The sequence below is a fragment of the Plecotus auritus genome (assembly GCF_963455305.1).
Source record: "Plecotus auritus genome assembly, chromosome: 7".
Lineage (NCBI taxonomy): Eukaryota > Metazoa > Chordata > Mammalia > Chiroptera > Vespertilionidae > Plecotus > Plecotus auritus.
The window spans coordinates 123,041,659-123,062,847 of record NC_137774.1 but is presented as its reverse complement, the minus strand read 5'-3'; the positions used below and the strand labels follow the sequence as shown (position 1 = coordinate 123,062,847).

The 21,189-nt window shown below is 39.2% G+C and overlaps 1 long non-coding RNA gene across 7 annotated transcripts in view; it reads right to left on the bottom strand.

The window, feature by feature from the left end:
* The window catches only part of LOC308253835, a 128,418-nt gene that overhangs the window by 35,850 nt on the left and 71,379 nt on the right, over positions 1-21,189 (bottom strand). For all 7 annotated transcript variants that reach the window (XR_013961159.1, XR_013961160.1, XR_013961161.1 and 4 more), the window contains one exon: positions 1,218-1,352. This is a non-coding gene — a long non-coding RNA (uncharacterized lncRNA). The remainder of the gene's footprint in view (positions 1-1,217; positions 1,353-21,189) is intronic.

Here is a 21,189-nt window from a genome sequence, read left to right as displayed (position 1 = left end):
GGGCACATGCCCAGGTTGCAGGCCTAATGCCCAGTGGGGGGCGTGCAGAAGACAGCCGATCAATGATTCTCATCATTAATGTTTCTATCTCTCTCCCTTTCCCTTCCTCGCTGAAAGCAATAAAAATATATTTAAAAATAATAATAATAATAAATAAAATCTATTTAAAAATATATCCTTGGGTAAGGTTTAAAAATACACAAAAAAGTGTATATTTGACATTCCTTTAAATGCCAAAGATAACACCAACATCGTCATCATCAGTATCAAGTACTCATCATGAAGGCAACAGGCTGAAGCAAAGAGTCATGAAGCCATTCCCTTTCCCCTGCTACATCAAGAATTCTAAATGCTAAGTCTAGTACTGACCTGGCACCGTATAGTTATTACAATATTATTGACTATATGATTATTTTATAACTACCAATTTGTACTTCTTAATCCCTTCACCCTTTCAACCACTATGCTGTACACCTGAAACTAATATAAAATATTAAATGTCAACTGTAATTGAAAATTTAAAGAAAAAATGAATTCTGAATGCTTTAGGATTTCATCTGCTTAATTTTCTTCTCTTCTTTCTCCAGAATATATCTTTAAAATACAACCAACATCTTTTTTTAGCTTTTCTGAGGTATAATTAATATTTTTAATTACACATATTTAATGTATATATTTGGTGAGTTTGAACAGATGCATATACCCATGACACTATCACCACAATCAAACTACTATAAATATATCTACCATCTCCAAAAAAGTTTTTATATTCTTCTGTGGTTTTGTTTTTGCTCTGTGGTAAGAACACTTAACATGAGATCTACCCTCTTAACATATTTTGTGCATAATAATATATTGTTAACTATAGGCAGTGTTATACAACAGACAACATGTTTGACTTCTATCTCACATTCCATTACAAAAACTATGCACATCCACTAACATATATTTGCCAAAAATCTAAGCCTGGCATTATCTTTTTTTTAATTAAGTTGATCCTGGTGCTTATCAAAATAAATGAAAACTCACAAGCAGTCCCATAAGGCTTATAAATAATTGTGTATATATGCCTCACCCCACCCCTCACCAAATGACACTGAGCTTGGTATTTAAGTGGACTCTTTGAAGAATAATTCCTAATACATTAGCAGCAACCAACATAATAATATCTATTAATTTCAGTCAAGTACCTATGAAAATTCAGAAGGTTGACTTACTCATTTTGAAATCCTTCTGTAGGAGGTTACAGTAGAAGATGATTTCTGTAATTCAAAATGAATCTTGAGAAAGTAAATTGTAAATCAACATTTTAGGAGAAATTCATTGTGAAGTTCATGTTTTTCCCATTAATCCTAGGGAACAAAGAAAAATCAAAACAAAAAACATGGGTTTAATTTTTTAAATATCAGGCATATGTACAAGTGATAAGGCATTAAGATTTATAAACTACATAATGACCTACGTAGAGCTAATCAATATATTCAATAACTAACAAGATACCCAGTCTTAAATAATTTATTCCATTATATTGGTAACTATGCTTAAATTAATTCCAATTATAACCATAAGCTCAAGACTTAAGAGAAAATTAAGTTAATTCTATAAATTAAATATCAAAAGCCACGAGTATTAATCTTCTCCATGTCTTTCCCTGTTTCATCTTTCCAGTTTCCCATACCCACATCCCCTGTCTCTCTCATTGTACATTCAAATCTAGAGTACTATGAAGTCTGATAGGGTTAAGTGTAAAATGTGTATAACTAGCAGTGCGACTTCATTATTCATTTTTCTTAACTCTAAAACTGAAGGATGCTAATACCCATGTAAAAGGCTGAAACAATGTGTGTGTGTGCACGCACACACACACACGCACATGCGCCCGTGTATGGATTCGTTCACATTGAAAGGAAATTAATTAGAAGGTGGCCGGTGAGGCAGGACTGGGCGAGATGAGCTGGACACACCTTGGAGCCAACCTCCCACAGTCCCGCCCCCAGCCGGCTGCACCTGGGGTGGCGCCTCGGCTCGAAGGGCGTCGGCAGAGTGAGCAGGGTCTCTTCAGCAGGTAGGGTCCCTCAGCCTGGCCTCTGGAGATTGGACCAAATCTATCTCTCCAACATTCCCCAAGGGGTCCTGGATTGTGACAGGGCAGTTCTCAGGTGACGCACCCCGGAATCGGGCTCCCTCCTCTCTGGTTCCAGGGTGCGTCACCCAAGAACTGCTGCTGCCAAATCACCACAGCTTGGCAGCTCGTGCATTGAGCGTCTGGCCCCTGGTGGTCATTTTGTGTCATAGCTACCAGTCAGATGGCCAGTCGCTTAGCCTTTTATATATATAGATATGTCTCTCTCCACCCTTCACCAAAACTGTGAATTCACTGACATATCTTACCTAATAATAGACAAATATGTAAACTGACCATGCCTCCGCTATGCCCACAGCCAATCAGAGTGAGTATGCAAATTAATTCAATAAAGATGGTGGGCTAATTTGCATATGCAGGTGCAGAGTGGCCGGGAGAGGCGGGACACCTGCTATGAGGGGATGTGGGGGGCGGAGGGAGCTACAGGAGCAATGCTCTGGACAGAAGTGAGGACTTGCTGGCTCCTGGGAAACTGGGAGTGAAGCCAGTGGAAGGAAGGCCTATTCTTGCACGAATATCGTGCAATGGGCCTCTAGTATTGAATATAAAATGTGAAAGTACAGAATGTAAGAACTGCTTGTAATCATTTGTATTAGTTCCACAACATATTTACTAATAGTGAAGGGATAGGTCCAAATTTATGTTAGCAGCCTAATGTAGCTTAAAACAAAATACTAGTACATCTTCCTAAAGAATTCACATTGTAAAATAAATTATAACCCATAAAAAGTAAGTATTTAAAGGACAAAAATCTAGAACAATAATAATAGCAAAATATTCTGCTTTACATGTTCACTAACTTGGTGTTAGCTTAATGAAATCTGACATTACTATCAGCATAGTACAATAAACATGAAAAGGTGCCCAATGTACAAAGAAAATATGAAAATTCCTAATGACAACAGCAAAAACAAAAATTATGTTTTCTCTTTTCCTTTAACATGCCCTCTGTGATAGCTTGAGAACATATGACCCTATTATCTACATACTATAATAAAAATAAAATTACCAGTGTGCCTAGATGGAGACTTCAAAAATAACTAAGGAAAATATTTCTCTGTACCCATAAAAGATTCATCATTCAAGACCCAGTTCTCATTTCCTTATGTTAAAAGCTGTATTAAATGCAGATGAACAAGAAAAAAATACCTAAATAACTCTCAGAAGTAGCATACATAGATATTATATCTTTGTTGAAATCTCAAATCTTACATTATCTGAAGATTTAAATCACTTTTAAAACAATTTATTAAAATTCTAAACTCATATGGTGTTTAACTTTTTTTAGAAGTGGATATATTCCTAATAACATGTTTGTATCTTATGTTACTCATATAAATAAAAGCATACAGTCATTTTAGGGATTAATAGAAAAACAGATATCTGCATGGAACATTTCCCTCATTAGATATTATCATGTTAGCATATTTTTCCTATTTCTGATTTTACTACAAAATAAAATGAGCTGATTTTTACCCCTAAGTTTCTCTATAAAGTATATTGCCAATAATGCAAAGACTTTAATTGCACATTAGAAGAAGCTCATGTTCCGATAAAAAGTTACTACAGAAATTAGCCCAGAAGAGACCTTATAACACAAACAAAAATCAAGATAAGATTATGTCAAATTGGCAAACCAGTTACCACTTATACCAAATATTACTTTGAACATTACTTTTAAATTAAAAGCTATCTTTTTTTAAATTCCAGGCAATTTCACATGAGTCATTAGAGTGTTACTTGGCCTCTTCCTAAATTAGTACCAAATTGAGTCAGTTAAAAAAGAATCAATTTGCCAAAAAAGTGAAGGGATGGGAAAAAATATTCCATGGAAATGGAAATGGAAATGAAAAAAAAGCTTGGGTAGCAATACTTATATCTGACAAAACAGACTTCAAGACAAAGGCCATAAAAGAGACAAAGGACAGTATATAATACTAAAGGATCAATCCAACAAGAAGATATAACCTTGAGAAACATATATGCACCCAATATAGGAGCACCTAAATATTTTTTAAAAAAATTCTTGGTGGACTTTAAGGGAGAGATCAACAGCAATACAGCCATAATAAGGGACTTTTCGACCTCACTGACATCACTGGATAGATCTTCTAGATAAAAAATGAATAACGAAACAGTGACCTTAAATGACATACTAGATCAGATGGATTTAATAGATATTTACAAAACATTTCATTCGAAAGTGGGCAGAATATACATTCTTCTCAAGTGCACATGGAACATTTTCAAAGATGCACATGTTAGGACACAAAATAAGTCCCTACAAATTCAAGAATACAAATCATATCAAGCGGAGAAACCAAGATGGCGGCATAGGTAAGCACCTAAACTGCTGCCTCGCACAACAATTTCAAAACTACAACTAAAAGACAGAACGCACACCATCCAGAACCACAGGAAAGCTGGCTGAGTGAAAATTCTACAACTAGAAGGAAAGAGAAAAGCTCACAGAGAATTGGAGGTATGGCAAAGGGTCTTTGTGCGCGCAGAGAGGAAGGGCGGCTGAGAGCCTGGCTGACTTTCTCTGGCGGAAGGGGGAAGGAAGCCCCCGACCGCACTGAACCCCAGTTCTGACTGCACTGAACCCCAGTTCCAGGCGAGCCCCTGGGGACCCACGCTCTTACGGGGGGAGTCTGGACTCTCGGGCGGAGACTCGGGAGCCGGGGAAGGCGGAGGACTGAAAGCACGCGCGCGCACGCCAGTGCGCACAAAGGCTGCGGAGGTTGCCACAGGCATTCCCTAGTGGAAGGGAGTCGGAGATTCCTGACTCCACTTGCCCCCAGTACTGACTGCACTGAACCCCGGTTCCAGGCGAGCCCCTGGGGACCCACGCTCTTGTGGGGGGAGTCTGGACTCTCGGGCGGAGACTCCGGAGCCGGGGAAGGCGGAGGACTGAAAGCACGCGCGCGCACGCCAGTGCGCACAAAGGCTGCGGAGGTTGCCACAGGCTTTCCCTAGTGGAAGGGAGTCGGAGGTTCCTGACTGCACTGAACCCTGGTTCCAGGCGAGCCCCTGGGGACCCACGCTCTTGTGGGGCGAGTCTGGACTCTCGGGCAGAGACTCAGGAGCCAGGGAAGGTGGAGGTCTGAAGGCGTGCACGTGCGTGCAAGGGTAAGGCTGACAGGAAGCCAAGACTGAGACTCCACCCCATCCAAGCTGAGCACAGAGGCTATTGCAATTTGGCAAGTCTAATTCTATAAGGCTGTCTCCAGCACCGAACTTCTCCCAGCATAGACACAGTTGATCCTTACAGCCAACTGGCCTGGAGGTCAATTCTTCCCAGTGATACCAACAACAATCAAGACTTAATTACAACAAGGCTGTACACACAGTCCACAAAGGGGTGCACCAAGAGTGTCCACCTCAGGTTAACTGGGGAGGCAGACCCACTGGGCCATATTGGAAACCTAGCACACAAATCTACCTTACCAACTCAGGGAAGCAGTGAAAATGCGGCATCAAAGAATCAGATCACAAACGAAAGAAATGGAGGAAAACAAACGACTGGATATAGAATTCAAAACCACGGTTATAAGGCTTTTTAAGAATATCCTAGAAAAGGCCGATAAATATAACGAGACCCTCGAAGATATGAAAAAGGACCAACTAGAAATTAAACATACACTGACTGAAATAAAAAATATTATACAGAGACCCAAAAACAGACAAGAGGAACACAAAAATCAAGTCAAAGAATTGAAACACAAAGAAGCAAAAAACACTCAACCGAAAAAGCAAAAAGCAAAAAAAAAAATCCAAAAAGTTGAAGATAGTGTAAGAAGACTCTGGGACAACTTCAAGCGTACCAACATCAGAATTATGGGGGTGCCAGAAGAAGAGAGAGAGCAAGATACTGAAAACCTATTGGAAGAAATAATGACCGAAAACTTCCCCCACCTGGTGAAAGAAATAGACTTACAAGTCCAGGAAGCACACAGAACCCCAAACAAAAGGAATCCAAAGAGGACCACACCAAGACACATCATAATTAAAATGCCAAGAGCAAAAGACAAAGAGAGAATATTAAAAGCAGCAAGAGAAAAACAGTTAGTTACCTACAAGGGAGCACCCATACGACTGTCAGCTGATTTCTCAACAGAAACTATGCAGGCCAGACGGGAGTGGCAAGAAATTTTCAATGTGATGAATAGCAAGAACCTACAACCAAGATTACTCTACCCAGCAAAGCTATCATTCAGAATTGAAGGGAAGATAAAGAGCTTCACAGATAAGAAAAAGCTAAAGGAGTTCATCACCACCAAACCAGTATTATATGAAATGTTGAAAGGTATTCTTAAAGAAGAGGAAGAAGAAAAAAGTAAAGAGAAAAATTATGAACAACAAATACATATCTATCAACAAGTGAACCTAAAAATCAAGTGAATTAAAAACCTGAGGAACAGAATAATCTGGTGAATATAATAGAATCAGGGGCATAGAAAGGGAGTGGACTGATAATTCTCAGGGGGAAAGGGGCATGGGGGGGGTTCAGGAAGAGACTGGATAAAAATCATACACCTATGGATGAGGACAGTGGGGGGGAGGTAAGGGCAGAAGGTGGGGTGGGAACTGGGTGGAGGGGAGCTATGGGGGAAAAAGGAGAAATAATTGTAATCTGAATAAAGATTTATTTAAAAAAAAATCATATCAAGCATCTTCTTGGATCACAATGGCAAGAAACTAGAAATCAACTACAATTTAAAAATGCAACTGGAGGGGGGCGGGAGCAGGTTGGCAGAGGTCAATGAGGGGGAAAAGACACATATGTAATACTTTCAACAATAAAGAATTAAATAAGTAAATAAATAAAATAAAAAACTCAAAACATTCAAATGCATGGAGGCTAGCTAGCATGTTATCTATAATAATAAAAGCGTAATATGCTAATTAGACTGGATGTCCTTCCAGATGTCCTTCCTTCCAGACAAAGCCACAGCAGGTGGGGGCTGTGGCAGAGGCGACAGAGGCCCCTGGCTGCAGTAGCAGGCAGGGGCCAGAGCCAAGGCCCTTGCACAAATTTGTGCATTGGGCCTCTAGTTAAACAATAATGGATTACAAATGAGATAAAGGAAGAAATAAAAATTTACCTGGAAACAAATGAAAATCTATTGGACACAGCAAAAGCAGTCCTGAGAGGAGAGTTCATGGTATTTCATGCCTGACACAAGAAGCAAGAAAAATCTCAACTAAAAGAACTAGAAAAAGAACAAGAAAAGCCCAGAGTATGCAGAAGGAAGGGAATAATAAAGATGAGAGCAGAAATAAATGACATAGAGACTAATAATAATAATAACAATAATAATAATAATGCAAGAGATAAATGAAGCCAAGTGCTGGTTCTTTGAAACAATAAACAGACTAGTGAACCTTTAGCCAGACTCATCAAGAAACAAAGAGACAGGACCCAAATAAATAAAATCAGAAACAAAAGAGATGAAGTAACAACTGACATCACAGAAATACAAAGGATTGTAAGAAAATACTATGAACAATTATATGCCAAGAAATTGGACAACCTGGGCATAATGGACAAATTCCTAGAAATATACAACCTTCCAAAACTGAATCAGGAGAATCAGAAAACCTGAATAGACCAATAACAACTAATGAAATGGAAGCAGTGATCAAAAAACTCCCACCAAACAAAAGTCCTGGACCAAATAGCTTCACAGGTGAATTTTATCAAACACCCAAAGAAGAAAGAGCACCTATCCTCCTGAAACTATTCCAAAAATTTCAAAATGAGGGAAGACTTTAAAATTCTTTTTACAAGGCCAGCATTATCCTAATTCCAAAACCAGATAAAGACACGACAAAGAAAGAAAATTATAGGCCGCCCTGACTGGTTTGGCTCAGTGAATAGAGCGTCAGCCTGCGGACTGAAGGGTCCCAGGTTCAATTCCGGTCAAGGGCATGTACCTTGGTTGCAGGCACATCCCCAGTAGGGGGTGTGCAAGAGGCAGCTGATCGATGTTTCTCTCTCATCGATGTTTCAAACTCTCTATCCCTCTCCCTTCCTCTCTGTAAAAAATCAATAAAATATATTTTTTTTAAAAAGAAAATTATAGGCCAATATCCCTGCTGAAATTCTCAACAAAATATTAGCAAATCAGATCCAGCAACACATTTAAAAGATCAAAAAACATGACCAAGTGGGATTTATTCTGGGGATGCAAGGCTGGTACAATAGTCACAAATCAAGCATGATACATCATATAAACAAAATGAAGGATAAAAATCACATGATCATATCAATGGATGCAGAAAAAACGTTCTATAAAATCCAGCACCCATTTATGATAAAAACTCTCAGCAAAGTGATAATAGAGGGATCATACCTCAATATAATTAAGGCCATATATGACAAACCTACCGCCAACATCATACTCAATAGTCAAAAGACCTTTCACTTAAAATCAGGAACAAGACAGGAATGTCACATTGTGCTGGAAGTCCTAGCCACAGTGATCAGACAAGAAGAGATAAAAGGCATCCAAATTGTAAAGGAGGAAGTAAAGTTATTTGCAGATGACATGATATTGTACATAGAAAACTTTAAAGACTCCACACAGAAACTACTAGATTTAATAGTTTTTAACAGATTCCTCATAGTAAAAAGAAAGACAAATGTTTTAACTAATGTTCAATAGGATAATGTCTAATATTAACTGTTTCTGGAAATAACAGGTATGAATAAATACTTGTGGTATTGAACCAAACTAACCTGAGACAACCAACAAAAATAAAAATAGAAGTAAATAAGTATCAATAAGTATCTCCCTGTCACTTCCAAAAGCTAAACACAGTATCACTTAAGATAATAGAAATTTATATTTACCAAATTATAATATTAATATTAGACAACTGTTGATCATTAGGTAAAAAAAAAGAGTGGGATGGGGGTGGTCACTTCTACACAGAATAAACAGTAATACCATGCTTAGAGTGTGGTATGTAGACCCTAAAAAACTCAATACTATATTTTTTTTCCATTAATTCTTTTTTTTTTCAATACTATATTGATTAAGGATCTAGAAGTGGATAAAATAATTTTACAATTTTCCATTTTAACTCTTAAAATCAAACAATTAAAAATTTAATCTGAAAGTTACTTCCTTTTAAATGAAGCACTACAGTGATTTCTAGAATTTTCCTATTTGGATAAAACTATTTCAAATCATAGCTTCTAATAATTTAATCTGCATCAGAATTAAATAACAGTGGTTTTCATTCACAAACATATTATCTAAATACCTATTTTTATCAATATATAAAACCTATACCATCTATACTATCAAGATGATTAAACCAAATTAAGGCCCATGTGTCCTATAAATTTTCAAAGAAAAAAAATTTTTGCTGGTAAATGTCAACATTCAATAAATGGTCAACATTCAATAAATTAAAATAGAGAAATACATTTAAACTGCTACAGACAATCAAGGACCAACTGGTATTAAAACACACACACTAAAGTATGTAAGTATCTATACTAATAATCTATACTAATAAAAGGGTAATATGCTAATTAGACCAGGAGACCTTCTGGACAAAGCCATGGTGGCGGGGCCGAGGCATAGGCAGTTAGGGGCGATCAGGCCAGGAGGGGAGGGCAGTTGGGGGTGATCAGGCCGGCTGGGGGGGAAAATTGGGGGGCAAGCAGGCCAGCTGGGGGGGGCAGTTGGGGGAGAGCAGGCCAGCGGGGGGGGGGGGGCAGCTGGGAGTGAGCAGGCCAGCAGGGGGGGGGGCAGTTGGAGGTGATCAGGCCTGCAGGGGGGGCAGTTGGGGGTAAGCAGGCCAGCAGGCAGAGTGGTTAGGGGCAATCAGGCAGGCAGGCAGGTGAGTGGTTAGGAGCCAGAGGTCCCGGATTACGAGAGGGATGTCCGACTGCTGGTTTAGGCCCAATCCCCCAAGGCAGTGGTCGGCAAACTGCGGCTCACGAGCCACATGTGGCTTGCGAGCCGTGGTTTGCCGCTCTGTTGACTAATGAGTTTGCTGACCACTGCCTTAGGGAAAAACACTTAAAAAACATTTTAATAACATACTAATGTCTTTAACCTGAAGTCAAAACTTCTGGGTAAGGGTAATGCCTTACACAGTGGTCGGCAAACTCATTAGTCAACAGAGCAGCAAACTGCGGCTCACGAGCCGCATGTGGCTCGGGAGCTGCAGTTTGCCAACCACTGCCCCAAGGGGTCCCAGATTGGAGAGGGTGCAGGCCGGGCTGAGGGACACCCTTCCCATGCACGAATTTCATGCACTGGGTCACTGCTGCTTAGATAAAACTGTATTTAACAATGCTTTAGTATAGTCTTAAAGACTACACACACACACACATACACACACACACTAACCCTTTTAAGATACAAAGGAATTAACACTATCGGGTGGAATAATAGAGTTTGGGTATGTTAATTTGTGAAAAGCAGACCTCACTCAGCCACTGTTCAAATTTAAACTCTGGCAGAGCAAAGATAACTTACTTATGGACAATCAAGAAATTAATTACCACCACCACCCCCACACTGAAGATTATTTGCACAGTTTGAGTTTAAAATGAGACTAATTTATAAAAATTTTATTAGTATGCCTGTCTTCTTTATAAATAATTATAAATAATATAATTTAAATAAACAGAACTGAGATGGATCAAAATTATTATATTATTTAATATTACCTGAGATTATTAACCAAAACAGAATTATAGATAAAAATAAAATGGGTTAATAAAATCTGTTAAGTTACATTTATAAAATTAATCTCCTTTAATGTTTCAATAATTATATTTTTCAGGCAATTTTTATGTAAAATTGTCAATCTTGTCACAATTATAACTTGTACAAGATTTTTAAATATAGATCAAATTTTAACCAGTTCAGAGAGTAAAATTTTTTTAAATCACATAATTTCTGAAAACTTGTCAATAATTTGTCACAGTGACTCAGATGCTACGGTTGCTCATTTCATTCATTGTTATATTCCCAGAACCAAGCATAGTGGCTAGAGCATTGCAAGTAGTAAATCATATCAAGCTGAGCATATATTTTTCAGCAGTTTGAGTCAAATTATTTTTTTAAGAAGTTAAGATTTCCCATCCTGAACATTTTAGTACATGTATGCCTATGTGGATTTTTCTGGGAAGAGAATCCATATTTTTCATCAGAGATTATATGACATCAAAAGTGTTAAAAGCACGAGAGAAATCAAGATGGCAGCATAGGTAAACACCTAAACTGCTGCCTCGCACAACAATTTCAATACTATAACTAAAAGACAGAACGGACAGCATCCAGAACCACAGGAAGGCTGGCTGAGTGGAAATTCTACAACTAGAAGGAAAGAGAAAAGTTCACGGAGAATCAGAGGAGCTGCAGGAGGCAGAGGTACTGAGACACGCGCTGAGAGGACTGGTGGCTGAGTGCACGGCTGGCTTTCTCAAGCAGGAGGGAGACAAAGCTCCCAACGGCTCTGAACTCCAGTTCCAGGCAAGACTTTTGGGACCCAGTCTCATGCGGGGAGAGGCTGGACTATCAGGAGGGAGAAAAGCACACTGAGACTCAGAGGAACTGTGGAAGGCAGAGGTACCGAGGCACGCACACGCACACGGAGAGGGCGGGCGGTTGAGTACGTGGCTGGCTTTCTCAAGCGGGAGGGAGACAAAAGCTCCCGACTGCACTGAACTCCAGTTCTGGGCGAGACTCTATGAACCCAGACTCATTCAGGGAGAAACTGAACTGTCTGGCGGCAGGCAGTACTCAAGGGCAGCTTTCTCTCAGAGGTGCTTGCAGCGATTACCACAGGACACTGAGACACAGGGGCCTATCAGGGCAGGGCTGACGGGAAAACGGTGCTGTCTGCTCTGCCCTGAGACTCCGCCCCATCAAAGCTGAGCACAGAGGCTTTTGCAAGTCTTGTCTCAGAGGGTGTCTCCAGCACAGAAGTTCTCCCAGTGTACACACAGCTGATCCTCACACCCAATTGCCCTGGAGGTCAATTCCTCCCAGTGATACCAACAACAATCAAGGCTTAACTACAACAAGACTGTGCACACAGCCCACAAAGGGGTGCACCAAGAGTGTCCACCTCAGGTAACTGGGGAGGCTGAGCCAATGGGCCCTATAGGACACCTAGCACACAAAGCTACTCTACCAACTCAGGGAAGCAGCCAAAATGTGGAGACAAAGAAACAGGTCACAAATGAAAGAAATGGAGGAAAGCAAATGACTGGATATAGAGTTCAAAACCACGGTTATAAGGTTTTTTCAAGAATTTCCTAGAAAAGGCCAATAAATTTAGTGAGACCCTCGAGGATATGAAAAAGGACCAACTAGAAATTAAGCATACACTGACTGAAATAAAAAATATTATACAGAGATCTAACAGCAGACTAGAGGATCGCAAGAATCAAGTCAAAGATTTGAAATACAAAGAAGCAAAAAACACTCAACCGGGAAAGCAAAAAGAAAAAAGAATCCAAATATATGAAGATAGTGTAAGGAGCCTTTGGGACAACCTCAAGTGTACCAACATCCGAATTATGGGGGTGCCAGAAGAAGAGAGAGAGCAAGATACTGAAAACCTATTTGAAGAAATAATGACAGAAAACTTCCCCACCTGGTGAAAGAAATAGACTTACAAGGCCAGGAAGCGCACAGAACCCCAAACAAGAGGAAGGACCCCAAAGAGGACCACACCAAGACACATCATAATTAAAATGCCAAGAGCAAAAGACAAAGAAAGAATCTTAAAAGCAGCAAGAGAAAAACAGTTAGTTACCTACAAGGGAGCACCCATACAACTGTCAGCTGATTTCTCAACAGAAACTATGCAGGCCAGACGGGAGTGGCAAGAAATTTTCAATGTGATGAATAGCAAGAACCTACAACCAAGATTACTCTACCCAGCAAAGCTATCATTCAGAATTGAAGGGAAGATAAAGAGCTTCACAGATAAGAAAAAGCTAAAGGAGTTCATCACCACCAAACCAGTATTATGTGAAATGCTGTAAGGTATTCTTTACGAAGAGGAAGAAGAAGAAAAAGGTAAAGACAAAAATTATGAACAACAAATACATATCTATCAACAAGTGAATCTAAAAATCAAGTGAATAAAAAATCTGATGAACAGAATAAACTGGTGAACATAATAGAATCAGGGGCATAGAAAGGGAGTGGACTGACAATTCCTGGCGGGGAAGGGGTGTGGGGGGTGTGGGAAGAGACTGGACAAAAAGCGTACACCTATGGATGAGGACAGTTGGGGGGAGGGGGTAAAGGCAGAGGGTGGGGTGGGAACCGGGTGGAGGGGAGCTATGGGGGAAAAAAGAGGAACAATTGTAATAATCTGAACAATAAAGATTTATTAAATTTTTTTTAAAGTGTTAAAAGCTATAGAACTAAATAAAATATGGACATGCTACCCTGGCCAGTTTGCTCAGTGGTTAGAGCATTGGCCCATGTACCAAAGGGTTGCAGGTTCAATTCCCAGTCAAGAGCTCATACCTCAGTTGCAGGTTCACCAGCCCCAGTAGGGGTGAGTGTGGAGGCAACCAATCAATGTGTCTCTCTCACATCAATGGGTTTTTTTTTTTTCTGTCTCTCTCTCTCTCTCCCTGCCCCCTCTCTCTCCCTCTCCTCCCTCCCTTCCACTCTCTCTAGAAATCAGTGGAAAAAAATATCCTCGGGTGAGGATTAAAATATATATACAGTATATAGACATGCTGAATATAGGTTGTGCTTCTCAAACACAAAGTAGAGAGCAAAGGCATCTCTGGACATAGTTCAGAAGAGAAAGGTCAACTCTGGAAGAAAAACAGAAGAGCTTTTGGTGTGTGTTTTTCCATCTGTTTGTTTGTTGCCCTTGTTGTTTTGCCTATATTAAACAAAATTAAAAGATTGCTACAATTCTTCATTTAGTTCAACTGGCACAAATGCAGCCACTGACAGTCATAGTACAGCACACTTTAGAAATGAACACTACCAGAGTACATAAAATACGTTTCTAGATAATTCTCGTGGAATCCAGAGTTTAGCTTATTAAATATTCCTTTTATTGAATTTCAGAATACTTGCTTGGTATAACTCAGTAAAATAGTGGCTAAACCTCACATAATAAAGTAGGCTAGATTTCACATTAATTCTCCCTTTACATCTCACTTAAAATCTTCTTTTAATTCCGAGCATACCTATGTGTCCGTCCTCATACCAACTGCAACCAAAATGCTACAATTCCACATAGTACATTAAGCAAGAGCTAAGTTTCAGATTTTACACTGTCTGATTACTAAGATCACATTAGCCCACTACCAGTGGTTTAGTCACTGTATCAACTATAGTATTAAATCTTTGGATGCAATGAAAGTTAATGCTATTTTTATGTTGTGCAAAAAAAAATCATTCAGTCTGTTTTCCCTTTTTGATTACAGTTCATTTAAGGAAAAAAACGTTGCTGTATGGCTTGACAATGTTTTATGTGTCTTCAGCTGATAGAACACACAAAACGTTTGAATAGGCCCATTTATTTGAGCAGACGTATTAAATAATACTTTAAATGTGAACATGCATGTCATAAATTTTGTAGTCTCTTTAAAGTAGGATAAATCTGGTATTTAAAATAGTCTTTGTTCAAAGCCATTTTTTTCTAACAGTCATAAAGGGACTCTGATTTGTGCTGCATGAACAATGCCAGCATCATCATTTTAATGTTATCCATATGGGCTTCTAATAATAGATAAGAGTCTACATTTGTATTATATGTCTTAGAGACATTTAAAATCTAGATAAGGAAAGGCTGATTTCATTGGCCCCATAGTTAAAGGAAAGCAGACCCTAATTAAAAGAATTCTGTTCTGAATTAACTAGTTTGACATGTGCTAATTGACAGTTCCTGTGAAATGGTTCTAATTAAAGTCAATATGTCTTTTTCAATTAAAAGGAAATTAAGAATATACTAATATACATTAACAACTTAATCTGCCTTCAATATCCCATACATCAGCTGCTTTTCCCCGCCTAACATTATTGGAGAACCATCTGACATGAATCATCTACTGTTTGCTTATGGTATCTCAGTATTACTTCACACGAGCATAGCATTAGTATATGTCCCCTTGAGAAGGAAGATAACCTGCTTTACTTTTCAGAGCTTCCAACTCCTAAGTTCATTAAAAATAAACCCACCTTTTTGAATTTCAAAAAAATGGGCATTCTTAATAAAAATATTTGCTAACTGAAAGCAAAGACAAGTGTTCTCAATTAGTTGGTCTTTTTACTATAGGCCTTAGAGGTAATTGCATTCTGCTGGAAAGAAGGCTGCACTATGTTTTCATCATTTGGCTTGATTCAAAGCAAAACCTGATTTGAGCAACATGCAACAGAAAACATCTTTCAAATCATGTTCTGTTTCCAAAGTGAAACTTTGGGGAAATCTCAGGTGGGAATACTTTGCTTTGTATATACAAGAGGAAAATAGAAAGCAAGATGGCTTAAACGCCAGCACTAACAGAAGGCCCATCATATTCATTGAAAATGTAGCATTAGAGAAGCTGTTTATAGCAACATGATTAAATATTCAAATATGCATTACCAAAGCTATGGTGTTAGCAATTTTAATGCTAGTGAAAGTAATATTAAACTCAAGCATCAATACTAATGTACATAGCATTAACATCACATGGAGAACCATGGAATAGATTAAAACTATTTGTTTCTTCATAGATGATTATAATTTAGACATTTTAATTATAAGGAAAAGATTTTTAAAGAAATTTTTATACTATCAATATACTATAAGCAATCCTTTCATGAGATATAGCTTATATTTTGATAGTTCCATCACAACTGCCCCTTCTTCCAGAGTTTAATATTCAACCATAAAATGTGGTTACTTATAGAAAAAGGAAATTATTTTACTTAATTTCACCAAAACTGATTTATTCATATTTAATATAGATCAAAGAAAAACAGGTCACTTCCAGGTTTCCATTTTTATTCACTCACATTTTTAAGAGATTAAATTTGCTATCACCTGTAGCATTCTGGGCATGTGTGAGACAGAGTCAGTCAATCAACCCAAAATCTCTCATTGAAAGCATTTTTCCCAAATGTACTCTATTGTTCTTTTCTGAGTACTTACCAAAATCTTTAATGAAAATCATCTTAAGTGGGACTTTAAAAGCAGTTGAAATCTAGTGAATTTCCAGAATGAGTAAATGCATATTAAACCACGTTCAAAAAAGCACCTCCTTACAGTTATAAATATAATCAGACTCAAGAGTCAAAATGCAGTGCTATTTATCACCATGTGGAGCCCCTAGTCTGATTTTCAATCCTAGGATCTTGCTCCTCGAGCTGGCATAGCCTGGAAATGCTGCAGTAACAGCGTGTACTCAGCTTTTTTAAATGGGAGCGAAGCCAATGCAGCAACTTTTCTGCCCAATTAAAGAGCATTGTCTATAGCAGGCCTACACAACATAAGGCCTGCAGACTGCACACAGTCATGGAGCAATTGTTCATGACCCACCCACAGATTTGAAAAGGGGGAGCAAGTAGAAAGACAGGCAAATGGCACCCCTGTCAGCAATAAGAGATAAGGCTGTTCCACAGACTCCACCTTTCAGGTCACATGTTATAATGACAATAACCTGGATCTAAACTCGGGATGAAAAATCAATGTGGCATGTCAACCCTTCCAACAGAGGCATTTACTGTACCAATGCTGGGCTACTATAAAAACTACCTAAAAAGCAGGAAGAATATTGAGCTGAAACTAGAAAAACCTTGTAGCATTCACCTGACAGCTTATACTTTCAGAATTCAATAAATATTTATTGATAATCCCCCTGGTTTATATTTTGTGTCAGAACTTGTGTGTACCTATTTCTCTTGCCCCTGTCATTCAATTATAAATGGGCAACCACAAAACTTATTGTCCAAAGGGAGAAGTATCATGGAAGATGGCAAGGGATGAAGCTCTAGAATCAGTCCCTCCACCAAAACAATTAATAAGCTTGTAGGAACTCTTAGAATAAACTATTTCAGAACTCTGCAGTCTAGTTGAACACTTGAAGCATACAGGGGAGTGCTTGACCAAAAAAAAAAAAAAAAAAAAAAAAAAAAAGTGCCTGGTAAATTCTGGTGGATTTCAACATTATTCATAGCAGCCACAATCCTCAAGCCCCACTGAAAAAAAAAAAAAAACACAGCGACAATGTCCTGATCCTGATATAGTTTTCTGGCATCATGGTGGACAATGGGAGCCTTCTCCTCCAAAAACCAGGGTTCTGTATTTTTATCTACTTGGAGTTCGCTAAGGGACCAGCACAGAAGCTAACCATTGGTTCAACCCACAGGGTTGAAGCAGATTCACAGGTATTGTTGAAGTAAGTTAAAGAGTCAGAATACCCTATTTAAAATTGTTTTCTCTTACTGGGTCCAGGCATTGAAGGAAATCTCTGTCAAGTCACTGGCTGACCACAGAAATAAAACACGTAAGTTTCAGTGAGCACACATGCAAGGAACACAGTCTTTGGGGGGAAAAAAACCAGTAACAATTTGGTAAAGTCACTAAACAAATGAACAACTGCAGCCTTCATCAAGTAAAAAAAAAAAAAGCAATACTTGATGTAGAGGAGAGAATCTGATTTCCATAATTACATTATAATATTCAAACTGTTCAAGTCTCAACAAGAAAATTATAAAATTATAAAAAAGAGTAAAGTATGACTCTTTCACAGGAAAAAAAAAATGAAATAGGCAGAAACCATTCTGAAGAAGCCCAAACATTGCACTTAATAGACAAAGACTTAAATTTATTGTCTTAAATATGCTCAAAATGCTGAAGAATACTATAGACAAATAACTAAAGGAAATTAGGTAAACTATGGATGAACAAGTAAGAATAATCAACAAAGAGACATAAATTATTTAAAAGATTAAAGTTGAAACTAAGTTGGTATCAATTCAAACTAGATTTTTATAAACTTAGGATGTCATTGTAATCCTCAAGAAAATAAAAATGTACATAAAACATTATTAGCAAACTGTTGAAAGACAAAGATAGAGAGATTCTTCTAAGCAGCTAAGACAGCAGTTGTTCACACTTTTGAGAAGTGTCTATTCAGGTCCTTTGCCCATTTTTTTAAAAATAAATCTTTATTCAGATTATTACAATTATTTCTCCTTTTTCCCCCCCATAGTTCCCCTCCACCCAGTTCCCACCCCACCTTCTGCCCTTACCTCCCCACCACTGTACTCATCCATAGATGTATGATTTTTGTCCAGTCTCTTCATGAACCCCCCATACCCCTTCCCCCCTGAGAATTATCAGTCCACTCCCTTTCTATGCCCCTGATTCTATTATATTCACCAAATTATTCTGTTCCTCAGGTTTTTAATTCACTTGATTTTTAGGTTCATTTGTTGATAGATATGTACTTGTTGTTCATAATTTTTATCTTTACTTTTTTCTTCTTCCTCTTCTTTAAGAATACCTTTCAGCATTTCATATAATACTGGTTTGGTGGTGATGAACTCCTTCAGCTTTTTCTTATCTGTGAAGCTCTTTATCTGCCCTTCAATTCTGAATGATAGCTTTGCTGGGTAGAGTAATCTTGGTTGTAGGTTCTTGCTATTCATCACATTGAAAATTTCTTGCCACTCCCATCTGGCCTGCATAGTTTCTGTTGAGAAATCAGCTGACAGTCGTATGGGTGCTCCCTTGTAGGTAACTAACTGTTTTTCTCTTGCTGCTTTTAATATTCTCTCTTTGTCTTTTGCTCTTGGCATTTTAATTATGATGTGTGGTCCTCTTTGGATTCCTTTTGTTTGGGGTTCTGTGTGCTTCCTGGACTTGTAAGTCTATTTCTTTCACCAGGTGGGGGAAGTTTTCTGTCATTATTTCTTCAAATAGGTTTTCAGTATCTTGCTCTCTCTCTTCTTCTGGCACCCCCATAATTCTAATGTTGGTACGCTTGAAGTTGTCCCAGAGTCTTCTTACACTATCTTCAACTTTTTGGATTTTTTTTTTTTTGCTTTTTGCTTTTTCGGTTGAGTGTTTTTTGCTTCTTTGTATTTCAATTCTTTGACTTGATTTTTGTGTTCCTCTTGTCTGTTTTTGGGTCTCTGTATAATATTTTTTATTTCAGTCAGTGTATGTTTAATTTCTAGTTGGTCCTTTTTCATATCTTCGAGGGTCTCGTTATATTTATCGGCCTTTTCTAGGATATTCTTAAAAAGCCTTATAACCGTGGTTTTGAATTCTATATCCAGTCGTTTGTTTTCCTCCATTTCTTTCGTTTGTGATCTGATTCTTTGATGCCGCATTTTCACTGCTTCCCTGAGTTGGTAAGGTAGATTTGTGTGCTAGGTTTCCAATATGGCCCAGTGGGTCTGCCTCCCCAGTTAACCTGAGGTGGACACTCTTGGTGCACCCCTTTGTGGACTGTGTGTACAGCCTTGTTGTAATTAAGTCTTGATTGTTGTTGGTATCACTGGGAAGAATTGACCTCCAGGCCGGTTGGCTGTAAGGATCAGCTGTGTCTATGCTGGGAGAAGTTCGGTGCTGGAGACAGCCTTATAGGATTAGACTTGCCAAATTGCAATAGCCTCTGTGCTCAGCTTGGATGGGGTGGAGTCTCAGTCTTGGCTTCCCGTAAGCCTTGCCCTTGCGCGCATGTGCGCGCCTTCAGACCTCTGCCTTCCCGGCTCCCCGAGTCTCCGCCCGAGAGTCCAGACTCCCCCCACAAGAGCGTGGGTCCCCAGGGGCTTGCCTGGAACTGGGGTTCACTGCAGTCAGAACTGGGGCTCAGTGCAGTCAGGAGCCTCTGACTCCCTTCCACTAGGGAAAGCCTGTGGCAACCTCCGCAGCCTTTGTGCGCACTGGCACGCGCGCACTTTCAGTCCTCCGCCTTCCCCGGCTCCCGAGTCTCCGCCTGAGAATCCAGATTCCCCCCACAAGAGCATGGGTCCCCAGGGGTCGCCTGGAACCGGGGTTCAGTGCAGTCAGAACTGGGGCCCAGTGCAGTCAGGAGCCTCCGACTCCCTTCCACTAGGGAAAGCCTGTGGCAACCTCCGCAGCCTTTGTGCACACTGGCATGCGCGTGCTTTCAGTCCTCCGCCTTCCCCGGCTCCCGAGTCTCCGCCCGAGAGTCCAGACTCCCCCCGTAAGAGCGTGGGTCCCCAGGGGCTCGCCCGGAACTGGGGTTCAGTGCAGTCAGAACTGGGGTTCAGTGCGGTTGGGGGCTTCCTTCCCCCTTCCGCCAGAGAAAGTCAGCCAGGCTCTCAGCCGCCCTTCCTCTCTGCACACACAAAGACCCTTTACCGTACCTCCAATTCTCTGTGAGCTTTTCTCTTTCCTTCTAGTTGTAGAATTTTCACTCAGCCAGCTTTCCTGTGGTTCTGGATGGGTGTCCGTTCTGTCTTTTAGTTGTAGTTTTGAAATTGTTGTGCAAGGCAGCAGTTTAGGTGTTTACCTATGCTGCCATCTTGGTTTCTCCCTGCCCATTTTTTAATTGGAGTGTTTTTCTCCCTGCCCATTTTTTAATTGGAGTGTTTTTCTCCCTGGTGTTGTGTTGTGTAAGTTCTTTATATATATTTGAAATTAACCCCTTATCAGATGTTTCATTGGTAAATATGTTCTCCCATACAGTGGGTTCCCTTTTCATTTTGTAAATGGTTTCTTTTGCTGTGCAGATGCTTTTTAGTTTGATGCAGTCCCATTTTTTTCCTTTGTTTCTCATGCCCTAAGAGATGTATTGCCAAAATATTGCTCCAAGAGATGTCTGAGATTTTTATTGCCTATGCTTTCTTCTAGGATATTTATGGTTTTGTGACTTACATTTCAGTATTTTATCCATTTTGAGTTTATTCTTGTTATGGTGCAAGTTAGTGGTCTAATTTCATTATGTTGCATAAACTGAAAGTTTTCCCAACAGTACTTATTAAAAAGACTATTTTTACTCCTTTGCATAGTCTTGCCTTCTTTGTCAAATATTAATTGACCATAGAGATGTGGGTTGATTTCTAGGT